This window comes from Pelobates fuscus, chromosome 7 (genome assembly GCF_036172605.1).
Source record: "Pelobates fuscus isolate aPelFus1 chromosome 7, aPelFus1.pri, whole genome shotgun sequence".
Classification (NCBI taxonomy): domain Eukaryota; kingdom Metazoa; phylum Chordata; class Amphibia; order Anura; family Pelobatidae; genus Pelobates; species Pelobates fuscus.
In genome coordinates this window covers 38699737-38724190 of record NC_086323.1, presented here as the reverse complement: position 1 = coordinate 38724190, position 24454 = coordinate 38699737, and the positions used below count along the sequence as shown (strand labels likewise).

The 24454-nt window shown below is 44.0% G+C and overlaps 1 protein-coding gene across 8 annotated transcripts in view; it reads right to left on the bottom strand.

Annotated features, from left to right (window-relative positions):
* Positions 1-23783, bottom strand: part of NEXN (nexilin F-actin binding protein) — a 72555-nt gene extending 48772 nt beyond the window's left edge. For 4 of the 8 annotated variants that reach the window (XM_063427954.1, XM_063427956.1, XM_063427953.1 and 1 more), the window contains exon 1: positions 23351-23782. The gene's annotated coding sequence lies outside the window, so the exon portion shown is untranslated. Of the gene's footprint in view, positions 1-23350 lie in introns of all 8 variants that reach the window. The other 4 variants (XM_063427951.1, XM_063427955.1, XM_063427952.1 and 1 more) reach the window with 2 other exon arrangements.
* Between the last annotated feature and the right edge of the window lie 671 nt (positions 23784-24454).

The window sequence follows — 24454 nt, the reverse complement described above, 5'->3', positions numbered from 1 at the left end:
TACTGATTTGAATGCTCGTTCAAAGTGAGTAAGCAGGAAACCATCTCTAAAGTCTGATTGAAAAGCACTTTCTCTTCATATCAGCATGTTTGTATAATAGGACTGATGGGACAGCCAGTTAACCGTTAAGTGATTTAGGGTACTGGAGTGTCTCTTTAATATAAAAGCCAGTGATGTAAGCTGTAAAAATGTATATTTCAATCTTCTCTCACCCCAACACATACAGTGGACATATTAATAGGAATTCAAAGCACTCTATAGTCTTAATGAACATTTGAAAAGCCCTTTCTCTTATTATTAAAGATGCAGTTGAAGATACAATCATTTTTTTCTAAAACATCCTGCAGGGGATTCCTTGCCAACAGTAACAAACAGAAAATCGGTATTAAATAATGCATATTTTTAAACAAAGAAGTAAAAAAAATAAAAAAAATCTTAAAGGAAATCGTGGTTTTAATTAAATCCCAATAAAAACATTTACTATAAAAACTCAGTGATGTTCCCTCTTACAGATTTCAAGATTGAATGTATTTGGTTTGATAATTAAAGGGACAATACAATGAAACACTGGTTTTGCGTGCACTTTGAAATCCAGTAAATCATGCACTATGTTAGTGTTGAATATAATATTGTTAATTTGGTCCCTAAACTTTGGAAAATTGACAAGGGAATTGCAACTTTTATGCCAAACTATACAGACAGAATATGTAACCAATAATGCTATTTGGAAGAGTATTTTTCCATCTAAGCTATTTTGGCATAATATTTGCAATTCCACAGTCACCTCTTCACAATGCCCAGTTAAACAAAGTACAGTGAAAAAAAACAAACAGTTTTGACTTTGTCTTTTTGCATTTTTTTTGTGTGCAGAAAGAAAAGACCTTCTTGGCTCAATGTAGTAAAAATTTGTAGGAAAAAAAGCAATTTTTTCTCACATACCGTAGATATGACAAAAATATTTATGAATAAAAATAGCCATATACCTTTTTTTATAGTTATTTGCAAGGAACCTGAAGGCATTACTAACAGTGCAACTTGCTAAAATGGCAACAGAATCAGGGCCGGATTAACATAGGGGCTGATGGAGCTGCAGATCCAGGCCAATGGAATAGGCCCATTTAAAAAATAATAATAATATTAATAATAATTTTTAAATATTTTTTTTTTTTTACACAATACTCTTAGGTTTGCCACCTGACTGTTATTTTAAGGCACAGCCGGTATTTGAGGCTGCGTGGCCATGACGGTATTGCAGTAATACCGGCAATACAAATGCAAATATTTTTCTCAGTATAAACTGAGATTACTCTGCAATACCAGCACCAGCCAGTAGGGGTCACTGTGTATGGAGAGAGGCAGGGTTAGGACGTTACAGCATCTCCCTGCCTTTCTCTACTCACTGATCCGCGGGGAGCAGCTACACAGCACAGATAGTCCAGACAGCAGCTCCCAGCCTGCAGAGACAGACTACAGCTCAGGTATGTGAAGGAAGGAGGGAAAGGCAGCAGGGAGACATGGGGACACTGAGACAGTAGGGGACACATGGGGACAAGAAGACACTAGTGGACACTGGAAGACGTGGGGACACTGAGAGACTTGGGGACACTGGGAAACATGGGGACGCTGAGACACATGGGGACGCTGTGAGACATATGGAGACACTAGGGACACAGTGTCTCCGTGTCTCCCAGTGTCCACATGTCTCCCAGCCAGTGTCCCTAGTGTCTCAGTGTCCCCTAGTCTCCCAGTGTCCCCTAGTGTCCCCATGTCTCTGTGTCCCTATGTCTCCGAGCCAGTGTCTCAGTTTCCCCATGTCTCCCAGTATCAACATTTTTTCCTAGCCAGTGTCTTAGTGTCCTCATGTCTCCCAGTTTCCCTATGTCTCCCAGCCAGTGTCCCTAGTGTCTCAGTGTCCCCATGTCTCCCAGTGTCTGTGTCCCTAGTATCCCCATGTCTCCCAGTGTCCCCATGTCTATGTCCACAAGTGCCCCATGTCTCCCAGTGTCCCCAAGTGTCTGTGTCCCCATGCCTCCCAGCCAGTGACCCTAGTGTCTGTGTCCCCTAGTCTCCCAGTGTCCCCTAGTGTCCCCATGTCTCTGTGTCCCTATGTCTCCGAGCCAGTGTCTCAGTGTCCCCATGTCTCCCAGTATCAACATTTCTCCTAGCCAGTGTCTTAGTGTCCTCATGTCTCACAGTTTCCCTATGTCTCCCAGCCAGTGTCCCTAGTGTCTTAGTGTCCCCATGTCTCCCAGTGTCTGTGTCCCTAGTATCCCCATGTCTCCCAGTGTCCCCATGTCTATGTCCACAAGTGCCCCACGTCTCCCAGTGTCCCCAAGTGTCTGTGTCCCCATGCCTCCCAGCCAGTGACCCTAGTGTCTGTGTCCCCTAGTCTCCCAGTGTCCGTGTTCTCATGTCTCTGTGTCCCTTGTGTCTTAGTTTCCCCAAATGTATGTGTCCCCATGTATCTGTTACCCCATTTCTACTAATGTCCCCAAATGTCTCAGTGTCCCAGTGTCTCCATGTGTCCCCATGTTGTATCCACAAGTGCTCCCATGTCTCCCAGTATCTCAGTTTCCCCAAGTGTCTCAGTGTCCCCATGTGTGGTGAAAGGGACCTCGCCACTGTTTTTTGGAGGGGGTTGATTGCCAGCCTCATGCCTTGGAACTATGGCCCCTGGGAGATTGTGCCCTTTAAAATCAGCATTTGGGCTTATGGACTTATATTGGACCGTGCTGGCCCTTTAAGAACCGTCTGGGGACATATTGAGACTTTGTGTGACAATGCCCCTTTAAGACTATGTCCCCAGACCTTTAAAATCATTTGTGCATGGCTTTCTCCCACTTGGTTCAGTAAATGGGGCTTACTGAACCAAGTACCACACAGGCGGACCACACAGAAGTGGAAGCGTGCAGGCAATTTACCTCCCAGGCTAGGAGCCTGCTGTAGGTAAATTGCCGACCGCTGGGTGGCCGCCATTCGTACAAACGAACACGTGGCGGCGGCCATCTTTATTCTGCCGAACGCGGTCAGCGGTGTGTGCAGCCAAATCTATGGAACTGTTTTCGGCTACCCAATTGCACGAACCTTCTCCTCCACTTCGACACTGTGGCTGGAGACTAAGTCCCGTTCGAAGATTTGAACGCACGTTCGAATGGGACGTAATTTGGGGGTAATTTTTTCAGTGTTAAATAGACCGACCGCACAGCCCAAATCTATGTAACTGTTTTGGGCAGGAAAATGTGCTTGCGTCCGGTCAGAAAGGACTTCCGACTAACTTTTTAACTACTGGAAGGATTTGTATGAGTGTTTATATTTGAAGAATGCTGATTATTAATATGTAACTTATATGCAGATTGGATGTATAGTTTTAAAGTTACAGTAACTGTGTAAAAAGTGTATTTTTCCTGCCTGTGATAATTACTTTAACCCATTGTGTACAGTAATTATATCACAGGCAGAGGGGAGACTTTTGTGAGAATGAATGGGAGTGTTTTACTATATTATACGTGTTGGATTGGTTGTTCTTCAAAACCCTGTGGGCGGTACTATGTGTGTAAAATGTGCATGAAAGCAGAGTGTTCCATTAAAACTTCAGTTCTACTTCACCCTCAATTTGGAGTACTGTCTCTTATTGGGGGAACCTGCTACAAGGGATTGCTATGCTCTGCATATTCCCTTGCCATAATCACTCCTAAGCTGTTTTAAGAGCTTGTTCCTGCTTCGCTCTGAAGGAAGAGAAGTTCGGCCTGCGGTAGTTGTGTTGTCTGCTAGAGTGCTTGGAGCCCTCAGGAAGCACTAGGAGCATCCTTCAACGGAGGTACCCAGGCGGGGTGCCAGGTGATCCATTACACCATGTCTCTCAGTGTCCCCTAGTATCCTAGTGACACAGGACACACTGAGACATGGGGCACTGGGAGACTAGGGGACAGGGCGACATGGGGACACTGACACTGTGATACATAGGGACACTGATGCCAGGCTGGCCTTCCAATTCTTTGGACAGACATGTCCCCTTTTTGGGCATGTTCGCCCCTTTTGGCAGTTCTGGTCACGTGATTCGCGTCAGTGGCCCACCTTTTTACCCCGCCCATTGAATTCCTGCTTCACTGGACACTGCTGTTAGGGGGTATGGATTTACTTGAAAGATGAAAGCATAAATTAGATAAAGAGAATAGCATAGAGTATGTGTTTTCATATAGCTGTATCCTTTGAGTTTCCCTCCAACAGCAACTCCGTCAGATACATGACGCTTGGGAGGTATGACTGTTTTAGTGTTTTTGGTCGATAAGATTCTGTAGTTAAGCCCCATCATAATTGTCAGCACCAGGTACACTGGGCCCTTAATCTGGCCCTGAACACAATGTAAACCGTATGTCTGCATTTATGCATAATGCCCATTTACAGTAAATACAGATAAAGCATATATTTCTAAAATAAAGTATATTGAGTCTATTCACTTCTCCCACCTTCCCGGCTCCCTGACTCTGGGAATAATATGACCCATTGAAACTTACTGTACTGTTTGAAAGCAGGGGGTAAAGCTTACATTTTCAGCAACTTCACAGGCACTTTATTAGTAACTAGTAGCTTCTGTCAGAAATAAATAATAATTCCTCTTGAGGCTGGCAATCCCAACTAGAGTATAAATGAGAGTGAGGCTTTATGGACTAGATTGCATACTGCTAAATGCAATACAATTAAAAATGTTTATACCTAATTTGGTATTGAAAGGTTTAAATAGGAAAGTGTATTATCCATCCAGACAAAATTCAGTGCCATGATATAAGCTTGGTAGCCCAGTCTACAATTATTAAATTAGTGCAATAACCAATATGTAATATATAACATTAATTCCACAAAACAATTTAATTATACTCTTCATATCCAGAGGTAGGCAGTAACCAATTTATTAAGAGTAATTACCCAGGGTTTGATGAATCAAATGTTCCTCTTATTATTAGAGACACAGTTACAGCTCTCAACCCAGAGTTTTTTTTTGTTTTTTTTAATTCTTTATTTATAACAAGGTGAAACACCAATAGCACAATATACAGAGAAAAACATCACATTTGTAGAGTCTTTAGCAAGATCCAGCATGAGTGGTGAGCAAATTGGTCAAAATAAAGCGTGTGTCATTCGTGGTATTGTCGATATCTTAGGCACACTGGTCTTGAAGTGTCCATATATGTGCACGGTGTCTCTCCAATTTTCCATTAACATAAAATTCAAAAAGAACAAGAATGGCTGCAGTACATGATGTATCTCGTTGTTAAGCATGCATATAAGATCCCATATCTTTCAGATGCATATTACACAGGGCCCCTATACAACCCTGCCTGAAGGGATGCTGATTAATATAATTGCATATGTCTAAGAATATAACTGAGTAATCCCGATCCCCATCAGTTAGGACCAAGCTCTGGCCATGGTAGAGATAAAATGCGAAATTAAAGCCATTCAAATAAGAAAAAAGTAGATAAAAGAAAGGACAAAGGACAATACAGACAGGAAAAGCGGGGGTGAAGAAAAGTATAGAAGAGAAGGTCAAGGGGGAGGGGGGGGAGGGGAGAGGAGGGGGGAGAGAAAAGTAGGCAAGGTAGGAGCGGTCATCCGACCTCAGCACCAGCCTATGAGGCCATGCCCTCAATCATAGCCACGTCACTCAATTTCCTGTATACAGCCCCACCTATCCCTAAAGATCTGCGGTATCCTAGAGGCTCTTGAAGGGAATCCCATAACATTCTTAGTAAAGGAACATTCTTAGTAAAGGGAGCCTGATAGGTAAGCATCCGGTTCCCTAAAAGGTGACGGAAGAAAGGAGAACGGAGGCCCGGATCCCACTCCCTTGTTGCCTATTCTCCCGCGCCACTATCTACCCACGGTGCCCAAACTCTATCAAATTTTGCCATTGTGCCTCTGACCTTCGCTGTAAGTTTATCCATAAGGAACGTATCCTTAATCTTTTGTAGCACCCTATGAAAAGGGGGGGGGGGGGGAAGGTTGAAGCCAGACCTGAGCCAATGCCCGCCTTGCCGCCAGGTTTACATTATTCAACAATTTCAGTTCCGTTCTGGTCCATCCCTCAAGAGGTCTGGCCAGAAGGAAAACCCATGGGTTTAGGTCAATCTCCCTACCAAAGATATCCTTCAGTAAGTCCGCCACCTCCTTCCAGAACGATTTGATCCTAGGGCATTCCCACCACATGTGTAAGTAAGTCCCTTTATGACCGCAGCCTCTCCAGCATATATCCGTGGATATTCTGTTCATCCTGCATAACTTCACCAGGGTGGTATACCACCTAAACATGGTCTTATATGCTTGCTCCTGCATTGGAACACATATAGACGAAGCTGCTGCAGCTTCCCAAATCTCCTGCCAATCCACCCCCTCCAATTCTTCGCCAAGATCCGCCTCCCATTGGGCTGTGTACGTAAGGTCCCCCCATTCTGACGTGGAGGTGCTTAATTGTGCATATAAAGCTGTTATAAGGCCCCTCGGGAACTGTTCCCTAAGGCACATGGCTTCGAAAAAGGTATGCGGTTGCAATGCACTAGATCTATTGATCGGGGTCTGTGCAAAGTCTCTGAGTTGTACAAAGCGAAAGAAGTCAGAAGGGCGTAAATCTGCCCTGGCCTTTAAATCCTCAAACTGAAGTAGTGACCCACCTTCATAGAGTTGTCAAAGGCGCTGGACACCCGTTCCCTCTATTCCTTTGAAATCCCTAGCGTATAGTCCAGGGGGGAAAGCTTTGTTTCTGAGATAGGGGGTCAATGGGGATGTCCGGGAGGACAACCCATATTTGACCGACGCAATCTCCCATATCTTCATCGAATTCGCTATGGCCGGGCATTCAACTTGTGTTGTCGGTCTATGTTCACGAGGAACCCACATAAGGAATTGTGGCTTATCAGGTCCCATTAGGGATGACTCTAGGTCAACCCACCTCTCAACCCAGAGTTTAAGAAATATTGATCATTGTATTTTATCTAGTTTCACTTCATATCCCCTAGTTGGGAGCTAACGGCAACCAGAAGCCTAATAATAGCTAAGGCACTCAGACACAATGTTATCTTGGTGTCGCGTGACAAACAAATTCTAAATTCCAGTTTTATCTTGGGAGGACTAAATAAACACTCACTTTATTAGATTCCTTTCCACAAGATTCCTGACCTATGAACTTACTCACTGGATATTAAACCAAACGTCAAGGCTACGTGTTGTCTAAAACATTTAACACAAATTTGAAAATAAATATTCGCGTTTCCCATCTCTCTAGGAATGCATGTCATCGTAAAGACAGGATTTGAGCTTCTGTGTTTTTAACTCCTGAAAATACAATGCAATTCGTGCTGATTAATGTATTGTAAATGGAAAAAGTTTTTTATTTTAAAATTTAGTAGATATTTATAATTGTGCCGTTAAATGATTCTGCTCGTCTTTAGCTTTAGTCCAACCAATTTTTGTTTCTTTTCAAATCAAAGTTCATTGTGTTTTACATTTTATCAGACATAAAACATGGTTCATGGTAGTAAGAGTAGCAACATACAAGATATGTCTTGGTAACATTCATGTAAAAAACTTTTTAAAATCAAAAAGAGTAACGTAAAGCAAGAGAAAGTAAGTGGAATATAAACAAAACAATTTTTGGTTTGTACAAGAATTATGATCTGATCTGTTTGGTAAAGTCTGACTTTTCAACCAGCTTTTAAAAAGTAATTTAAAAAATAAGCAAAAAAATAAATAAATTTAAAAAAAACAAAGCAGTTCAAGACAAGAATGTGGGCTAAAACCCATTACATATACAACTGATTGGAAAAAATAGGTGTTATCCACGTTTGCAAAGTTGCTATTAGGTCTATTCAATGAGGACTACAAACCTATTTGGACTGGCTGAACTACTATTTCAATCACAAATCTATTTGGACTGACTAAAAGTGTGAAGATTTGTCCACAGATATTCTAGTCTTTGTCCTGTCATTACACCAGTCAGATTTTTTTTTTTTTTTTAATTCTTTATTTTAGTCGTGCAGAGTTTTTTTTTTTTTGTAAATCTGTTTATTGAAATGGTATAATCAACATAGGTGGCTCGCAGGCCGGACAAAAACGTAAAATTTCCAAAATAAGATAAAGCCAGCATAGAATATTTTAGTATCAGAGCAGTTTGAGTAAAACAATTAAAGTACAGTTAAACATCACAAAATCAGATAGACAGAATGTGGACCTCGTTTGACAAATTCCGTGCTTATTTCCCTTTATTTGTGGAAGCAGGGGGCAGGGACCAGTATTAACCCATGGCCCGATGCACTTCTGGCTAGACATGGGTCACAGATGACGCTAGCCTGTGGTGGACAGGGGATGGATATGTCACATAGGCAGTTATTACCTCAGGTAGTCGAGGTTAGTTCAGGGTATAATACAGTGTCAGGGCGGAGAGATCAGTGAGTCTCGAGTTTAGTGCCATCCAGGGTCGAGACCGCAAAGGCCGAAAGATAGCGTATGGGCAATGAGACCAGCAGGCCTTCCACATACGTGGGATCATTGGTGAAAGGGTCCCAGGTGCAATCCGGGGTACCTCTGGGGGAGAGGTATAATCTGATCAGTGATGGTGAAGTACCTCCTGTTGGGTAAGGTATGTGAGAGACCTATCCCACTGAATCTCCATGACCCAGTACCCCCATCTAAAGTGGCCTAATGCTCAAAATAAAAGGTAGGAAACTAAGATGCGAGTGCTGATCCCTCCCGCACGATACCCGTCTCAGGCGGAGCCTAAAACATGTTCACCGGGCACCTCTGCCTCAATAGTGTGGAGTCACCGGATGGTTCGAAGGGTCCCTGATCCCTCCCGTCATGGGCGGTGTTCATTGGTGTGTGTGCACGTGTAGGAGTCCTGTCGGTCCAGATGTCAGAATGCTAGGGAATGGAGTCATAGCGTAGTCAGATTCTGGAGTGTCCAGTACATTAAATGTCACTGAGGGCGATGTCTGCCCCTAGAGTCTTCTGTCCAATGTCAAGTCCTAACTCGTAGGTTTCTAGTCAATGGTTTCCTATTCTGTCCGTTGTCATGAAGCATTACCTATCTGCATAAGTATAGTCTGTCCATTGTCTGTCTCAGGTCCCTTGAGACCCTGCGATCGGAAGGAGGAGAAGAAAGGAAAGGGAATTAGGAGGGGGGGAGCATTGGTGCCTGTGCCGTGCGACTCTGATTGTCTCCATCACGTCGATACTGAGCAACATAGTAAAACCAGGGCATCCACATGTCTGTGTGTCTGGCTCTCCGACCAGTGATGGTGGCGTGTGCCTCCTCCGCCCCCTGAATATCTTCGACCCGGTGAATCCATTCGTGTTTAGTCGGTACCGTAGTTGTTTTCCAATGTGCTGGGATGTTGGCCTTAGCGGCGTTGAGCAAGTGCCGCAGTAACGACTTTTTATACACTGGTATGGGCTGTGTAGAGGCGTGTAGCAGGGCCAGTTCCGCCGTCCATTCGGGTATGTCTCTCAGGATGAGCGTCACTTCGGCCCTGACCATGGTCCAATATGGGGTAATGAATTTGCATTCCCACCAGATGTGCAGTACAGTGCCGCGTTCTACCTGGCATCTCCAGCACACAGGTGGGATTGATGGGAAGATTCGGTGAAGTAGTGCCGGTGTCCGGTACCACAAAGATATCAGCTTGTAATTCATTTCTTGGTAATAAGAACTCATCGAGCTCTTATGTTGCCAGAGCAACGCGGATTCCCAATGTTGGGTGGTAAGTTCCTTCCCCAGTTGTCCTTCCCATTGCCTCTTAAACGCCAACGGTGCGGGGGTGCCTCCTACTAACAGGTTTTGATATAGTGTCGAGATTGCGTGGGCCAGGTCTAGTCCTTGGTCGCAGATTCTTTCGAACCATGTGAGGTCCCTGTGCAACCGTACGTTGTGTGGTATGGAGGCAATGAAGTGTTTCAGTTGCATGTAGCGGAACTGGGAGAGAAGGGTCCAGGGTCTGTCTCCAAGCAGCGATGGGAGATCCCGAAGTTTCCCATCAGCGAGGATTGTATGTATGGGTATATACGTACGTTCACTCTCGATGGGCCATGCTCTCGCTGGGAGTCCACCTCCTACCTCTACATTATGTGTGATCGGTAGCATTGGGCTAGGTGTAGGGGAGATGTGTTCTAGTTTTCTCAGTGTTCGCCAACCAATCAAGGTCTGAGATACCAGACCCTCAGTGCGAGTCGGGGTGATAAGTCTTCCGGGGTTCCCCCACACCTGAGCTTCCAGTGTCGGGCCTATGAGTCCCCTATCCAGTGTAACCCATTGTTTGGTTGCCGAAGTTACATGCCAGTCTAAAACACGTTGCATTACCGCAGCCTGATAATATTTTTTAAAATCAGGGAGCGCTAGACCACCTTGAGCCCTGGGTCGGCACAGGATATCATGCCGAAGTCGGGGTCGGCCGCCTCGCCAGACATATTTAAGTACTCCCGATTTCAGGGTCGAGAAGAAAGACTCCGGGATGGCAACAGGTGTTGTTTGCAGGAGATAGAGGATCCTCGGTAGGACATTCATTTTAAGTACGGCAACTCTGCCGTGCCACGTAATATGCGGGTAGGACCAGTTGGAGAGGTCCATCAAGACTTTCCTGAGGAGGGGTGTGAAGTTGCAGTTATACATATCCTCCGGGTCTGTAGTCACCCAGACGCCTAGGTACTTCATTTTGTTGGAGCACCAGCGGAACTCAAATTGCGATTCCAGGGAACGGGCCTCCTCTGTGGGGAGTGAGATGTTTAGTGCTTCACATTTAGGGATGTTGAGTTTAAATCCAGATAGGAGTCCGAATCTGTCTAGTTCTGTGAGGAGGCAAGGTAACGTCGTTCGGGGGTTGCGGACAAAAAAGAGGAGGTCATCGGCGTAGGCTGCCACCTTATGGTGCACTCCTTCCCACTCATAGCCCTTGATGTCCGGGTTCTGCCTGATAGCCTGTAGGAGGGGTTCCAGGTATAGTGCTTAGTCGTGCAGAGTTAAGTACAAGCTTACGTAATGACTTAATAACTGAGAACAAGAGGCATAATAACAATATTAAACAGTTACGGTCAAGAGGTGCTGCACTTTTTTGTTTTAAAAGAAAAAGGAACAAGCTTATTCACAGTAGGCTAATATCTGAGCAGTGAGGTAATAACGACATGTAAATTGCCAATAGGTTTATACGTAGATGAAGGTAGGTATGCTGATTTTTTTTTTTTCATATTGAAACCGTTTGAAAACTTTGCAAAACGAACAATGTTATTTATACAAACTCCAAGTTGCACAGTCTGTTCTACCCATCACAACAGCATGCTAAAACTCTGCAATATCATTTCTAACTAATTATGTTTTTTTATTTATTTATGGTTTGTTGAAACTGGATCTTTATTGTTTTTTCTCTTGAGAATGTGACATTTTGGCTCATGCTTAAGTAAGCAGATTGTCAAAATATATCATGCAATACTTAAGCAATGGGAGTTTAAGGGCTTAATTGGTTCCTGTATAGCTGCCTATCCACATGCTTAAACAGGTCAGTATGTTGTAAGGCTTTAATTCGTGCCCTCAGGTTACACATCTAGAGAATAAGCTAAGAACGGTGAAACTGTATGCAAGCCATTCCTTAACCTTAGGCTTTAGATTTACGGAACATTACAGTTATGAAAAAACATTCAAATATGGATTATATTAGCACAGGACGTTATATTAGTCGGGCAAGGGCCGTCTATGGCACAGCAGCTATATGTCCCTCAGCCCGCCGGGTCTCCATCCGTCTCCCCCAATCAGGCCTCAGCCCGTCAGCAGGACTCTCCATGGCTCTGTGGGCACTCAGAGGCAGGAACCGTCCACATGACCCCCACACCTAGAGTCTACGGACCGTCTGCCTCCTGCACCTCTCCATCACCTCTCAAGCCTCTGTGGAGTGTGTGCCCCCATGTCTCTCCCGGCGCCGGCCACACTCTTGGGGATGGTGTACGTCAGTCACGGCCACCGGTCCGCCGGACCGTCCTCCACCACCTGGTCCACAGGGCTCACGGCATCAGGGACAAGTGTCTCCGGGGACCCCTCAGACCCGGAGGCCAGGGCACCTACCCCTCTTGCGGGCTGGTTGCCGGGGTATCCATACGGAGGCCGGCAGCACCGAAGGCCACGTGTACTGCCCATGCCGGGCCCTCACGATAGGTGAGTATTTTTCGCGGTCTGGAGCGCAGTTAACGGGGTTCTAAGTAGCCTTGTAAGGTATCCGCTGTGACTGTCCCCATAGCAGTATAGTCCAATCTTCTGACAGGCTGTTCTGCGTGCAGAACACCAGCCCGGGGATTCCCGCCGCCTTGAGGGCCGCCGCCATGAGGTCCAGATTACCCCCGCCGACCATGGGGGGGGGGGCGGGGCCGCCCCGCCGGCAAGCACCGGCCGTGTATTGTCAGTCTCTTATCGTTGGCGTATAGGGCTCTCTCACGCCACCGGCCCCCGCTCAACTGCCGCTCGAGGCTCCCAGCCACGGGAAGGCCAGAGATATCAGCGCCCCGCCTTCCAGTTTGCTATTGGTGGTCATCGGGTGTCTGTCTGATGCTGAGGTTATGCTCACCGCCGGTATTCCGGATTTGTCGATTTTGGGGTGTTCAGCACCCACTTTTGATGCCTTTTTCATGTGCTTAGGTCTGGAGCTTATGCTCATGGCTGCCAGTCGGCCCGGCCCCACCCCCCACACCAGTCAGATTTTGAGGGTAGTTGACTAGATATACTCGGCCACACACTTGCCTTTGTTATATCGTAAAGGAGAAGAAAGCTTTTGATCACCTTAATGGGCCACTCTAAGCACCATGCTCGCTTCAGTGAATCAAAGCGGTCATAGTGCCTTGAGTCTGTATGTACAGTGTTTTGCTATGAAATGCTGCACATATGGAGTTTAATCCCTTTTGGTGCCAGACGTGTAACCACACCTCCAGCAGTGTCATTGGGGCATCAACAAACATTCAGACGCTCTCAGACAATTAATGGTGACTGCATTGACTTCTTCAGCTCTGCAGAAACCAGAATCACATCACCAGGAAAGAAGAAGCCTTGGAACCCGAAGGTACCCAGGAAAGAGGGCAAACCATTTGTCCCATTACTGGGGAACTCGGCCAGGGTACTCCCTGAATCATAACCATTGCAATAGGCTGAAGTAGTTAGGATGCGTAGAGCAACCCTTTAACTTGGTCCAGTTCAAGTGATACAGGTTGTGGTTGGTTTTTTTTGTATCATTTCGTACTTACCTGAAGTGAATGGACACATCAGGGTGAGACAATTACAAAAATGCAAATTTTGCTAATTAATTATATAGGACCATAATGTCAGTGAAAACTAGATATTCTTTATTTATGTGGGTTATCCATGGATAGAAGATTATTGGTAGAGTTTAAACGCTTTTCGCATACTGTCATTGTCCTTTTTTCAACTCCCTTTTTTAAATCTGTTTGATAAATTGGACCTTAGTGGATAGACTTCTATATGTGTTTTGTATGAATACCAAAAATTGCTGGGCATTTCCGCAAGACAGAAAGAGACAGATACATTATAGTACAGAGACAGTCCAAGCAGCATAATCACTACAGCGTATTGCAGATATTATGATGCCAGGAGCCTATGGGTGCAGTACTTCCAGTTTTTGTCAAAATGTTTAAGAACAGTCAGGGGATTCCTCTGCACCATAAGCCCACCCCCTCAGCTTGTGATGTCATAATGAGAATATTTCACTTGGTCATCTATTCAAATATTTGTACAGCATGAGCAATGCATTACATATACATGCCATATTCTCTTATACTCCAGGACTTACTGCTCCAGTGAAGCTACCTCATTAATACATTTCATACTGAGGAGGGGTGAGCTTTGGGTGCAGAATAAGACTGGATTGATGAAGTAGTGACTATGGTACATGGATTGTCCCTTTTATCTATACACGGAATAGTAGATAATTTGCTGAATACAAAATAGTTTATATTGTTATCTTCTGACCCCAAATGTCATAAAGCTAATTCTACTTTAAGAAATGCACCTAATGTGATGTTTCAGCCAGACCCCAGCCACGTTGCATTCAGCTCCTATTATTGGCAAAAAGAGTTAGGAAGGAATTGCCAAAGTAAAAACATGAAATATTTAGGCTCGATGCTCGGAATGTAAAATAAATCTGTTTCTTTTTGTTCTGGTCTTGTTAGACGGACGGTATGCCTTTGTGAACGTAGAATGATAGAGTGAACGTAGAATGGATTGGTTAAAGCAAAGCTTTTTAAACTTTGAAATGCAGTGTATTTGTTTGAGGGTGTTTGGAAACATCTAGAAAAAGCACAGAAGCTGTCAGGAGACGAAAGGTTCAGCTGTGACTTCTGAAAATAGACACGGACAAGCAGGACTGTCTGCAGATATAGCTCTAATCTCAAAGGGCACAACGCCAAGGAAAGGAAAGTGAGGGCAGTCAGGGGAACAGGCAGACCCTCACACAAAATCACGGAACCTGGCCTGCTACCTGCAAACCTGCTATTAGAGGGTCTGAATGAAAAATATGGATTATGAGAAACTTGGTTATGTGTGTATAGCATGAAATGAAAAATACCCCCTATAGCAGTGATGGCGAACCTTTTTGAGCCCGAGTGCCCAAACCGCAATATATGTCAACTTTTTTTCCCTCAAAGTGCCAACACTGCAATTAAACCTGAATACTGAGGTTTAAGTTTAGAAAAAACAACTTGTACAGTTGTCCGAACTAATTAACAACTTTTGTTTTAAAAGAAGAACACAACAGAGAGTTCAATGATACAGATTTTAAATAATGATATAAATAGATCAAATTCAGCTTATATTTATTAGTATCTCCAACAAATGCAATACATACACACAGACTGCAGAACACATTCTCACAGAGTCCGCTAAATACATACACACACCGTCTGCTAAACACATACACACATCGTCCGCTAAATACACACTCCCCATCTGCTAAATACACACTCCCCATCCGCTAAATACATACTCCCCATCCGCTAAATACATAAACACACAGTCCGCTAAATACACATACACACACACACACACACACACACAGTCCGCTGAGTACACATACAGACAGACAGACTGTTGAATACACACACATACTGCATTGAGGGGTGCAGTGTGTATGTATGTGTGTGTGTGTGTGTAAGGGTGTGGAGTGCTGTGTGTGTGTGGGGGGGTGTGCTGTGTGTGTGTGGGCGGGTAGGGGTGCTGTGGATGGTAGGGGTGCTGTGCTGTGGGTAGTGCTGTGGTGGTAGGGGTCCTGTGGGTCGTAGGGGTGCTGTGGGGGGTAAGGGGTGCTGAGGGTGGGTAGGGGTGCTGAGGGTGGTAAGGGTGCTGTGGGGGTAAGGGGTGCTGTGGGTGGTAAGTGGTGCTGTGGGTGGTAAGGGGTGGTAGGAGTGCTGTGGGGGTAAGGGGTGGTAGGGGTGCTGTGGGGGTAAGGGGTGGTAGGGGTGCTGTGGGGGTAAGGGGTGGTAGGGGTGCTGTGGGGGTAAGGGGTGCTGTGGGGGTAAGGGTGCTGTGGGGGTAAGGGTGCTGTGGGGGTAAGGGGTGGTAGGGGTGCTGTGGGGGTAGGGGTGCTTTGGGGGTAAGGGGTGCTGTGAGGGTAAGGGGTGTTGGGGTGGTAGGGGTGTTGTAGGGGTAAGGGGTGGTAGGGGTGCTGTGGGGGTAAGGGGTGCTGTGGGGGTAAGGGTGCTGTGGGGGTAAGGGGTGGTAGGGGTGCTTTGGGGGTAAGGGGTGGTAGGGGTGCTGTGGGGGTAAGGGGTGCTGTGGGGGTAAGGGTGCTGTGGGTGTAAGGGTGCTGTGGGGGTAGGGGTGCTGTGAGGGTAAGGGGTGGTAGGGGTGCTGTGGGGGTAAGGGGTGCTGTGGGGGTAAGGGTGCTGTGGGGGTAAGGGTGCTGTGGGGGTAGGGGTGCTGTGAGGGTAAGGGGTGGTAGGGGTGCTGTGGGGGTAAGGGGTGCTGTGGGGGTAGGGGTGCTGTGAGGGTAAGGGGTGGTAGGGTATATAGGGTAGGATGTAATATACCGCTTGGCTATGTGTATATAGGGTAGGATGTAATATACTGCCTGGCTATTTGTATATAGGGTAGGATGTAATATACCGCTTGGCTATGTGTATATAGGGTAGGATGTAATATACTGCTTGGCTATGTGTATATAGGGTAGGATGTAATATACTGCTTGGCTATGTGTATATAGGGTAGGATGTAATATACTGCTTGGCTATGTGTATATAGGGTAGGATGTAATATACTGCTTGGCTATGTGTATATAGGGTAGGATATGATATACTGCTTGATTATGTGTATATAGGGTAGGATGTAATATACTGCTTGGCTATGTGTATATAGGGTAGTATGTAATATACTGCTTGGCTATGTGTATATAGGGTAGTATGTAATATACTGCTTGGCTATGTGTATATAGGGTAGGATGTAATATACTGCCTGGCTATGTGTATATAGGGTAGGATGTAATATACTGCTTGGCTATGTGTATATAGGGTAGGATGTAATATACCGCTTGGCTATGTGTATATAGGGTAGGATGTAATATACTGCCTGGCTATTTGTATATAGGGTAGGATGTAATATACCGCTTGGCTATGTGTATATAGGGTAGGATGTAATATACTGCTTGGCTATGTGTATATAGGGTAGGATGTAATATACTGCTTGGCTATGTGTATATAGGGTAGGATGTAATATACTGCTTGGCTATGTGTATATAGGGTAGGATGTAATATACTGCTTGGCTATGTGTATATAGGGTAGGATATGATATACTGCTTGATTATGTGTATATAGGGTAGGATGTAATATACTGCTTGGCTATGTGTATATAGGGTAGTATGTAATATACTGCTTGGCTATGTGTATATAGGGTAGGATGTAATATACTGCCTGGCTATGTGTATATAGGGTAGGATGTAATATACTGCTTGGCTATGTGTATATAGGGTAGGATGTAATATACCGCTTGGCTATGTGTATATAGGGTAGGATGTAATATACTGCCTGGCTATTTGTATATAGGGTAGGATGTAATATACCGCTTGGCTATGTGTATATAGGGTAGGATGTAATATACTGCTTGGCTATGTGTATATAGGGTAGGATGTCATATACTGCTTGGCTATGTGTATATAGGGTAGGATGTAATATACTGCTTGGCTATGTGTATATAGGGTAGTAGCCTTTTTATTCATTCTGTCTTTCATTAGGTAAGTGGTTTATGGCTTTCAGAGATGACAGACAAAATATCTAAACATGTATTTTGGTAATGTGTGTTTAGGGAAAAAAAATATTTATTATAAATGCCATGATACTGGCATCCAGACAGTGCTTTATTTCCTATATGGTTTGATCCAATTTATAAAATAATGATTCTGTTGGGAAAATCCAGAAGAAAAACAGAGTGACTACTGTGAAACTGGCAAATGATCTATTTAATAAATTCTTGTGTTTTTCCTTTCATAGTACTAACAGTTACAAGTGCAGTACAGTGTATACATATTTTATTTATATGGCATTAACAGGTGTACTAGGCACTTTATAAGCTACTTTACAGTAGAGGTCCAGTAAGTTCAGTAATTACAAGTTTAAGTACATTTAAATTAAAGATTGTTATAGGACTAACAGGTGTGTTCCTAACACTCTACGAGTTACTGTGCAGCAGAGAGTGGTATACCTAAGGCAATATTATATAGTGGATGTAGCACTTTGCAGGTTACATTATATTAGGAGATACAGTGAACCCATGCTTAATACTGTGTTAACAAGCATACTTAACACTCCACAGGTTAGTTTATAGCAGAGGGAGGTACGGTAAGTGCAGTAGATATACAGTTTATGTTGTATTTACAAAACAGAAATACCCATTTTAATGGCTGAGTTTTCAATAAATAGTCTCCTTTTATTAAATACAGGTACACACCCTAATGGACTGTACTTCACACACCTATGATACAGAGAAGAGTTAGTAAGTAGAATACAATACAGAGCTTATTTTATGTGTGTTACTTTTGTGCGAAACATTTTTTTATTGTGCTTTTTTGTATATTTACTTTATTTATTTTAGGTTGGCATTAAAGTTTTGAAGGGTTAAATATTGATGAAAGTCAAGTTATACTGGGTTTTAAAGAGAGGGGGCAGTAATTTATAGAGTAGTAGAGGTTACAATAACAAAAAGTCTCAAGGATGCTAGTGTATGGGAAAATATCCTGCATGAGATATGGGATGTGAATGAGATTTAAAATAGATACCGAGTTTGTGAGTCAGTGCTGGAGAATGATGATTAAATATCTCACCGCCTCCACCATTATTTAGAAACAGGATTGAATATCCCACTGCTTCCACCATTATTTAGAAACAGGATTGAATATCCCACTGCCTCCACCATTATTTAGAAACAGGATTGAATATCCCACTGCTTCCACCATTATTTAGAAACAGGATTGAATATCCCACTGCCTCCACCATTATTTAGAAGCAGGATTAAATATCCCACCTCCTCCACCATTATTTAGAAACAAGATTAAATATCTTACTGCCTCCACCATTATTTAGAAACAGGATTGAATATGCCCAACTTTCTAAATACTTCCATTAGTCCCTGGCCTTATCATAAGCCTAGGATAGACTTATGTCTATCCCACGCATGCTTAAACTCCCTCAATGTGTTAACCTCTACCCCTTCAGCTGGAAGGCTATTCCATGCATCCACTACCCTCTCAGTAAAGTAATACTTCCTGATATTATTTTTAAACCTTTGTCCTTCTAATTTAAGACTATGTCCTCTTGTTGTGGTAGTTTTTCTTCTTTTAAATATAGTCTCCTCCTTTACTGAGTTGATTCCCTTTATGTATTTAAATGTTTCTATCATATCCCCCCTGTCTCGTCTTTCCTCCAAGCTATACATTAGCAAAGTAGGTCCACAGAGGTACAGGGTAGACAAGAAGCTTTCTGTATGTTGCACTAGCTGCTTCATTGTTGGCAGTACATAATGAACTACATCAGTATGAGTGCTGTCCTATTTTTTTTTTCACTTTACGTATAATAATAATAATAATAATAATAATAATAATTAGTATTTATATAGCGCCTTTATCCCAGTGGGACTCAAAGCGCTTTTCAGCGCACGCTCTCGGAATTAACCAAATTGGCAGCTGAATAGTAATAGATGTTATTATACCTTTTTTTTTTTTATATTGTTTCACGTTTAATATTAATTTATACTGAGAAATAAAAAAAAAAGGGAAATCACACTGCAGATTTATAGAATAGCTTTTAAATTTGGTTTAGATGTGTAAAAAAAAGAAACCGTAAACGGATTTTTTTTTTTTTTGTAGTGCATAGATGTGACACAAACAGGCGAGAGGTTCCCCAAAGGCAGTCCTCCAGCTGTTTCCCACGCGGAACATGCGGGGCACAAGAGTAACATGCACAATTTTACATTTTAAACAGGTTTAAGCATACGAATAACGTAGTAGATTATAAATATGGTCTAAGAGTATAAGCAATGTCCGCATCGTAGGTTAGACTGTACGTATACACCTATACTACATACATGTTTGGTCAGAGCTTGAGTTAGGTTCGTTTCTCACGATTGATACGGGCATACATCTACAGGTATACATCATTAGACAGGTAGACAGGCAATTGCTATTGATCTAACCGTGTGGTCTTATGTGGCGTAGCAAACCATTATGCTAGTGTAGCTATGTCTATAGAATTAAATTGCAACACACTCAACATGCATTATACGTTTTCCCTGTTAGTACCTATTGGCTCTTTGTTATGCTATCTGCATCTATCGAGGGTTAAGCAGACATATATAGCTCTGTGTATGAAATCAAGACATAAAGCTACCATCAGAGCCTGCTGGGATCAGTGTTATGAGAGATGTGTTTTGAGAAGCAGATAGGAGCTTAACCAAGGCAGCAGAAAACATGGGAATGCTTCTTGCAAGGGGGAATAAAGTTGTAACATTTGCTTATAACATTTGCCTATATCATCTGCAAGAGAACAGCTTTAAAGGGTTTGGGTGCATGGGTAAGGGGACACGCTTGCGTGTATGCTTGAGAGAGTAAGCGTAAGACTTTAGCAATAGTTGTACCTCCGTGGACCTAGTGTAAATAGGTTTAGATATGTGTAACTATGTGTAACCTCGGCTACCAAAGCAAGAGACAGGATTGTTCCAACATTGGGTTGGTCAGAGATTAGCAGAGTCGCTAACTGGTGTAACAGAATGCAGGTATAGGTGATATAATAGGTGTCGCAGTGCTTGCTGAGTTAACTTTAGTTGGCTTGCTTTGTGTGTGACAGGTGTGTATGCGGTAGCTTGTCTGGCCTAGGGGGCTTGGTGGTCGGTTAGGTCATGTTATATGTGGCAAATTAAAAGGGTCCAGCAATATCTAAAGGAGCATGTGCATAAATTTGCAAGCCTGCATCAGCAGTTGGGTCATCAGAGCTTTTGTGTCATCGTTTATGTGTCTGGGTAGCGTCCGTTCAAGAGTGTTGCGTTGGCTGCCTGTGTCTTGGTGAGTCATCCTATTCCTCCAGCGGGGATCTGTGGCGGTGGCGCCGGGTAAGCACAGGTGTTGGCTAACAGCCAGGAGCAGGCCAGCTCTTCCCTCCAGCTCCGGGCCAACGACAAGGCTGGCATTGTATTCCCACGGACTCGGGAGCTGCTAAAGACCGGGTCCTTCCCTGGTGGGACAGGTCTGGGGGCCTTGAGGTGTTTACACCGCTTGCGACGGGCAGGCCTCCACCTGCGTGGGTGATGCGCTGGGGTCATGCCCCCAGTGGCCTTTGTCCCGGATGGGCTAATGCGGTGAGTGACGGGCTGTTTCATCTTAATAGTGCCCGAGGGCTGTCCAGTCCCCCTCTGGGTGTCGCCCCTCTGTTTGCTTTCAGTGCTCCTGTTCTCTCGCTGCTGTATTTGTGCGGCAGCGTACCTCGCCTCAATCCGTGCCCAGAAGTTGTTGAACAGGTTGTTCAGGCGAGTATTCAGAGGCTCGGTGGCGTCGTATCGGTGCTCCAGAGGCACACTTTCTTTGCTGGGTTGTGTTTCCGCCATGTCATAATGGCACGCGGCCTGCAGGCTTTGTGCGTGGCTGGGATCTGTGTCAGTTCTCGGAGACCACGGAGGTATGAGAGTCGGTGCTATTTGGACCGGGATAACCCCCGCCGGTCCTGTGGGGGGGGGGGGGGGGGAGCCAGGAGTCGCGGAGGCTGTTTGTTTTGATGGGCTGGCAGAGCGGCCGTCTCTACCCTGCCCTGCATGTTGTAGGCCCCAAGCCTCGGGTCAGGCTTTCCAGCTGGCATATCAGACATGCAAGGTCCCCCTGTTCCCCTGCTTCTGTATAACAAGATGAGGTAGGTTGGGGTTCAATCCAAGGCGATGCGCCCCTATTTTCCGTCGATTATTAGGCCCAGGCTCGGGAGCTCACAGATAGTGTGTCCGCTCAGCTCCACAGTCAGGCTCCGCCCCCAACAGATATTTAACAAAAATAAGGACATACAATTTATGCTCCTTAAAACTCCCCAGTGTTTTTTATACGTACTCCATAAGGTATATAGTGGACAAGTGGTGGTGGGCAACAAAACTAAATAATAGTGATGCATCTTAAACAAATAGTGTATTTGTAAAAAAGAAACACTGTCTCAAGGGGATCCCCAACCTCCATAACCACATATGATGCAACCATGTGTTATGGTGGAAGGGTCTCCCTATGTTTGGTTTCCTTTATTCTAGTCATTATAGCTGTAGTCATTTGCTAAAATAGCTCTGTATATATATTCACACCTCACAGGATGATGTCATAGGGAAAGAGCATCCACCTAAACCATGAATGGTCTTCTACACCACACAAACCCGGAGATACTTATTCAGGCTCTAAATTAGCTTTCAGTCAAGAGTACTTTCCTTCATTAAAAAAGCATGGATGAACATACACAGCACACTAATAGAATCTAAGTCATTTCATTAATTACTATTTTCATAAATAAAAGTACTTGGAACAGCGTATCTACATATCTCATAAAAGTGTTTCACTTTGAAAGCCATGGGATGACTGGGGATGGTTAACATCAGGGGTGGTATCTCCAATCATGTATTTGTTTGTTGAATTCTTAATGCATTATCTCCATAGTATAATAATATAGTTGGGCATGTTAGTACCAGCCTGTAGTGGGGATGTCCCTTTAAACAATACATTAAACTATATGTAGCAGGCATGGCTGAAAAGGCCTGTGTGGTTATGAAATGGTTAATGTAACAGCTGATCTATTTGGGGTGTGAGAGTAATGTGGCAAGCCAGCTGCTGTCACTTACTCTGAAGACTGATAACATGTGACAGTCCCAATGGCACCCCCTCCCTGCACTCCTGCCCCCACACACACTGTCTTCAACATACCATCCCTACACCCCAAACGTTTGTCATTGTCTTTCTTGGAGAAAACAAAACCGAGGTTTTTAGATAAAGCAAGAGAAATACTCAAACCATGGGGGCACCGATTCTGAAAAACATGCTATGTTCTTTACTAATAAAGTACGTACTTAGTTATTGTATGAAATAATAACAGGTTAGTCAAATGGCTTAATAGTTCAATCGTTTTAGGACTTATCGTAATAACATGTAATTAGCTGTTAAACATCTTAATCAGAGAATTGCAATTTAAAAACGGAATTGTTGATTTCTGAATAAAATAGCCAAGATCTGACTAAAGCCGATATGAGAATTACCCAATTAGTTTTGCAATTCACTAAATGTTGCTGTCTAGTGAATACGCCCCCTGTGTGTCCCGGGGGAATTATTCAGAAAGCGTTGGGTATATGAGAAACATCTCTGTAAAATAATGAACTTTACTCATAAAGTCAAAGCATGCTCTATTCATATCTCACATTCAGAGTTCTAAATGTTCTACAGGATGTGTGTGATAAATGCTAGGTTTTAACACACTCACACTCTATACATATACAGTTTCAGGAGGCCTGGGGGAGACAAACTATTTTTTTTTTTATATTACAGCACTTCCAAATAGACAATATGTTTCTGTAATCACAATACGAGAACCTCATATGGAATAATAAACAGACCTAGCAAATTTCAGCAGAGATCATTTCAAGGGCACATATATGGCATCACTTGCCCCTTGTTGAACCTATCCCTATGTTTAAGTGCATATCCATTGTACAGCGCTGTGGAATAATAATAATATGGTTTATGCTACCCCAACCGCAAAGCACATTTCCCAGTGATACCCTCATTGAGGCATTATTCCTACTCCCAGGAGGTAGTATTCAGGCATGGTTACCTTGCTGCGTGATGGCCTGAGTCTCAGTGTCCTGCTCAGGATAGGCTGTAATCCCAGGTTGTGTTGCTGGAGGGTCCCCTCTTGTTACAGACTGTTCTGCTGGCCTGTCCCTCCTGTAACAGGCTGTCCTGATGAGTTGTCCCCTCTTGTAACAGATTTTGCTTCTGAGTGCCCTCTACTATTCCAGTTTGTGGTGTCTTCAATTCCAGTCTGTGCTGTTCTCTGCTATTCCAATTTGTAGTATAATCCTGCTATTCCAGTCTGTATTAACCTCTGCTAGTCCAGTCTGTGCTATTCCCTATGCTCCAGTCTGTGCTACTTTCTGCTATTCCAATCTTTGCTACCCCAGACAGCGCTGCTGAGCTATGCTCCTGTTACACTGCTCTCATCAGACTGGATGCTGTTTGGCAGGAATTACTCAGTCTCAGGCTGTGAGTTTCCATAAAAGTCCTGCTCTCAGGTCATCTACCGCATTCCAAGCAATCCAAAAGCAGCCTTCAGCTGTTCCACACACACACATGGCCTCAACTGTTAGCACTGCTAGCCCTGCATGTAAAGGCGACTCATTCCTGGGTAATGAATGGAAAGGGGGGAAGGTTGGGGGACTCAGCAGGCATGGGATACCCAGCCACGAGCACCTCTCTGCGCCCCTATAGTGGCAAGCAACTCCAACAGTCTGCACACCATTATCTGCTTTCAATCACAATACTCTAATCCACATACAAGCATGCAGTGCCAACTCTCCACATCCCAATATCAGCAAGAAATGCCAACACTTGACACCCCAATTTTAATTAATGCACTTTAAGTACATTGATTCAAAAACAAACAGAAGTTATGAGAGAATCAGGCACATTGTAACATTTTGACAAAATGTCATTATGGTGGAGCTACGTGGCTGCCACAATAAAAAGATAATGGCATTGTTAGAACACGGTCTATAATGATGGTCGGTATTATAGTGCTGGGTACACTCCTGTTGCCCTAAAGACACAGCGTGCAGCTCTGTATGTATCCTCTCTTTAAGAATCAGGGCAGTTATAGGCCACAAAATCTTGGAGACAGATAACCCTTAACTCTATATCCCTGAATCCAAATTTACCC